This window comes from Pinus tabuliformis, chromosome 4_2 (genome assembly GCF_031772625.1).
Source record: "Pinus tabuliformis cultivar Carrire ecotype Pingquan chromosome 4_2, CPIR1, whole genome shotgun sequence".
In the NCBI taxonomy this organism is placed as follows: Eukaryota; Viridiplantae; Streptophyta; class Pinopsida; order Pinales; family Pinaceae; genus Pinus; species Pinus tabuliformis.
Window position 1 is genome coordinate 659920372 of NC_142304.1, and position 5075 is coordinate 659925446.

Here is a 5075-nt window from a genome sequence, read left to right on the forward strand (position 1 = left end):
AAAATCGACTGTCAAATTTCTGAATTCTAAGAAAATGAAAATTTGGGGCTTAAGGAATCTTTTAGATTCCCCCTAGATTCCTCAAGGGTTCCCTCCTCCTGGTCTTCTGCAAATCTGTTGCTCAGATCAGGAAACTGACTACACCATCGGGTTCGTGTCGCTGAGAGGTGTAAGATCGACATAAAATTTGTCCAATTTGGACACTTCAAAAATTTCACCCTCCTAGAAATTTTGCTCAGTCATGGTTCCACCTGTGTCTAAAAATTAATTAAAAAAATCACCTCAAATTCTGTGCTCACTCCTGGTTCCTCCATGCTTGTGGGTGCACTAAAAAATGAGGTTTATTTAATGTTTTGATGGGCGGACTTAACAATAATTTAGTTTGATGTAGTGGAAAAATTTGGAAACTAATTGAGGAGGGATCAGGGGATCAAATCTTGCCCCTCCCCATTTTACACCAAACAACAATTTTTTGTTTTTATTGTTGGGGTGGTGGGTCCAATGTTTAGGTGGCCTGCGCCCTTTTCCTTCGCCATCAGTTATGTTACAGTGGAGAGGTTCCTGGGGCGACGGGGTTGACAACCCGCGCCCCCACTATGTTTAATAGTGTCGTTGGGTGGAGCTCCGGGGGTGGCCGAGTCATGGTCACCCACCCCTTGTTTTGGCTACGGTAGGTTATGGAGAGGCCTGGGGTGGGGGGGGTGGTGGCCCACCACCCCCCATTTTTCTATATATATTTTTTTTAATTTTTAATACTATAGCCCTTTTTTTTAATTTTCCGAAATTTGAGCGTAGGAGTCATTTTAATGAGGCCATAATTTCGCCCGGATGTTGGCCGGAATCTGATGGCCGGATTTTGATGAAATTGTGCCTTCCTTAAGCTTTCCAAGTCACCCAATCAACCCCGAACTTTGACTGCCTCTAACTTTTCCATACGAGCTCGATTTGACAAATCGTTCACACCGTTGTGATCAGGACGATGAGATATATGCTCTGGTCTTGCTTCGAAAGCATTCTGATCACTTTGATTTTCGAGCTTCCATAAGCCCTCTTTGTCCTGTGTGTGTCTCTGGAGCCACCTGGATCAATCCTCCCCATTGAGCTTTTGGTCCTCCAAAAGCATGAAAAATAATCTGCAACTTCTTTTTACCTTGTCTGCATCACAAGCATCATGAAAAAGGTCTCGCCTCCATCTCCTTCACCTTTGTTCTTTGGAGCCTTAAGCGATGAGCCGACACCTGCAACCTGTAGTACATTGTTTTGCAAATTACATGCTTGTCTTACATGACCAACTAATGACCCAAGCATCCCATACTTTCCATTAGTTTATAACACATACTCGATGGTCAATTTTACATCGAAATGGAAACAATACCTCAACTATGAAAACAAGGCCAACATATCATTGTTGCTCCAACAAGTGATGGAAAACACATCATCATTACAACACATGATTTACAAAAATAAGGCCGAACACTATTTTTTCTTTTACAAGTGATGGAAACACGACATCACTTTCACAGTTTATCATGCAACACAAAATAAGACCAGACATCATTGTTTCTTAACACGTGATGGAAACACGTCATCACTTTTACATTTTAAAATGCAACAAATGATTTACAAAAGCATGACCATGCCACGCTAACATATCTAGAAACCATTTTTCACTTATCAAGGTGAATGGGACGCCTCCTAGTGGTGCATTCGATGTTCGAACAATTGCTTCGCCTGGTTCATGCACCGACACTTTGTCTTTAAGGTGCTGCTTTGGATGGAGCCTCCAACAAGTGGCTCTTTGATGGCCACTTCTATCACAATGACTGCAATAGGTCTTCTTCCCCCATATTTTCTTAACCTATTTCTTTACATGCTATTGAGAGGGTCTTTCACGCCTCATCCTTTTGTGTGTTTTCATACTTTTCCAACACTTAGAAAATGTATGGCTATGTAATCCACAAAAGGTACATGTTTTTCGATGCCATGTTTTACGCTCATCATTAACAACATGATTATAATCGAAATGAACATTTGAATGTTGAAATTGGTTATACCTTTCCTTGCCATCTCTGGTGTAAGTATGGTGATGAGAGCTTGCCTCAGCTCTTTCCTTTCCATGGGATGATGGGGGTGTGTTCCCATCATTGTCTTTCCTCGACGATTTCGATGATGTCTCAGAAGAATCTGGCACCTTCGAGCATTCTCCTTCAGTGTATCTCAAGCCTGCAAATTGAGGTATCTACACAACTTCCAATGGTTGAGTTATGCCTTTGTTATTAACACCAAGTTGTTTTTCCTCCTCTTGCCTCATCCTTGTAAGGAGCCTCATGTTTGTCCCTGTAATTGGGACCTCCAAATCTCCAATGGAAATCATACTATGTGATGATGAAACTGAAAGGAAATCAGCATCTTTTACCTCCTCTGTTGATTTGGAAAGAACTAATGATGGCTTCTCATCATCTGTTGTTGGTGGTTCGCTAGTTGTCTCGGTGCATTCCCCAACTTCGTTCCTGACATACCCAATTCCTACCTGACAGGGTAATTATTCTACTTTGATGGGGTTGAAAATGCCTTGGCCATTAACGCCCAAGCCTTTTCCTTCATACCCCATTTTCTTCAACAATTTGGAGCCAATTCCTATGGTATGATTTTCAAAAACATCGAAATCATCATCACGACACACACATGAATTCAGAGAATTACATTTTACCTCACATGGGTCACGCTGCAGCTTTTCCAAGGCCTCGTCCTTAGCTTTCAGCTGTTGTACAAAAACATTTTCCCTTTCTCTTCATGTAGATGCATCTTCAATTCAGTGTTCTCCATTTGAAGATTCTGCTTGTTGTGCTTCAGTTCTTCCAGGGTCTCTTCTGTGGCTTGCAACTGAAGCTGCAATTGCCCCTTTTCCTCTGTCTCTTTTTGTAGAGTTTCATACATTATCTCTACCCTTTGGGAAATTTTGAGCATGGTTTCGTACATTGCTTTTTCATCCTCTATTGTTGCACATTCCATTGTTCATGCTGCAATTCACATCCACGAAAAGACCGCTCTGATACCACTTGATCCAGGTCCGAGTGTCACAAAGGACCCTTCCAAGACCTTTTACTTTCATGATGTGTTAAATTGCATTTTTAAAAGAACATAAATTAATACATCTGCATGTTGTAAAGAAGAAGGAACATGGCAATCATCAACAACATAAAATACGTGATGTTGATAATGGAGTTCGTCTAAGAGGGACTACGTCTCCGATCCCAGGTGTCAAGAGGGTGTAGGTCGCTAAATTTAGTGTTGTCAATAGTGATGATGTACATAAGAGGTGATGTCACTATCATACAAGGAAAATTCCCTCACGCATTTTTGGCTCCAAGAGATGTTCCACTACAGGAACTCTCAGTCAAAAAGGGCTCCTATCACTATGACTTAGAACTCATGCATGATGATAATGAGCATCCCGCCGACATGGCATAAAAGGGATCTTAATGCAAACATAAATGGCGAAACATGAGTATCCCATCAACATAACGACAAAGTAATCTCAAACAAAACATGATGAAACATGACAATAAGTACATCACACAAATGATTCCACATCACATCAAGCAGGAATCATGAAAACAGGTAAGAGACAAGATCCCTCATCAAACATCAAACAGGGATCTGTGCAGCACAATGCATAGCAACAGAAGTACATGAGAACACTGCATATACCTCACATCCTGGGGCCATCTGAAGAAGAGGATGTCAAACTGCTAAAGTTGTTCGCACGTCGAATCTCGCGGCGTTGAATCTCCTTGAATGGTTGCTCACAAATGAACGCTGACACCTGCACTCCACTTAGAAAAGTGGCCAGAAAATGAAATGAGAAAATGAAAAATCTGAATGCACCATGAGATTTGTGGCATCGAATAGTGCAAAATTGACTGTCAAATTTCTAAATTCTGAGAAAATGAAAATCTGGGGCTTAAGGAATCCTTTAGATTCCCCCTAGATTCCTTAAAGATTCCCTCCTCCGAGGCCTCTGCAAATCTGTTGCTCAGATCAGGAAACTGACTGTGCCATCAGGTTTTTGTCGTCGAGAGGTGTAGGATCGACATAAAATTTGTCCGATTTGGACACTGCAAAAATTTCACCCTCCTGGAAATTTCGCTCAGTCATGGTTCCACCTACATTAAAAAATTAATTAAAAAAATTGCCTCGAATTCCATGCCTGATCCTAGTTCCTCCATGCTTGTGGGTGCACTAAGAAATGAGGTTTATTTAATGTTTTGATGGGCAAACTTAACAATAAGTTAGTTTGGTGTAATGGAAAAATTTAGAAATTAGTCGAGGAGGGGTCGGGGGATCAAATCCCGCGTTGCCTTTTATAAAAACTGAATTGACCTGTGAGTGAGTTTCCATCAAGTAAAACACTTGTATCATAATGCCAACAATCTCCCCCTTTGGACTTGATGGCAACCATGATGGTGTTGATTACTGCAAGTTGTAGAAACTGTTAGAGATAACATTCAACACCAAAATACTATCCCCCTTTGACATCAAGGGCAAAGGGCGGACCAAGAAACTTTCCTCTTTTGATATACATTATGTTGTACATTCCGAGTCTACAAAGATATGATGCAAAGGAATAACATGACTCTATAACTCAACTAAGTGAGCATGACCTCCTTATGACCAATGACTCATACATACATCAATCACCCAACCAAGTGGGGATACACATATTTAACTCATCCACCCAATCAAGTGTGGATATACCAATTGTTTATACGTGAAAGAAATACAACAATTATTACATCATCCATCCCATGCGAAGTGGGGATAGATATTACATCATATGTCCAATAGGACTCATTGAAATATAGATCATGATAGAAGAAGGCATATCACACCCTAGATCTTTACTTGACTTATGCAACAAATGATATAAGTATCTGAAGCCATAGTTGAACTCAGCAACCATGATGCCAACAATTTTGAATGCGTGTGAAGGCTAATGCTCCCCCTAAACTTGTGCTACTTGTGCATATTCAACAATTCATTCATCAAGGAATGTCTATCAGTCAGATAAAAAT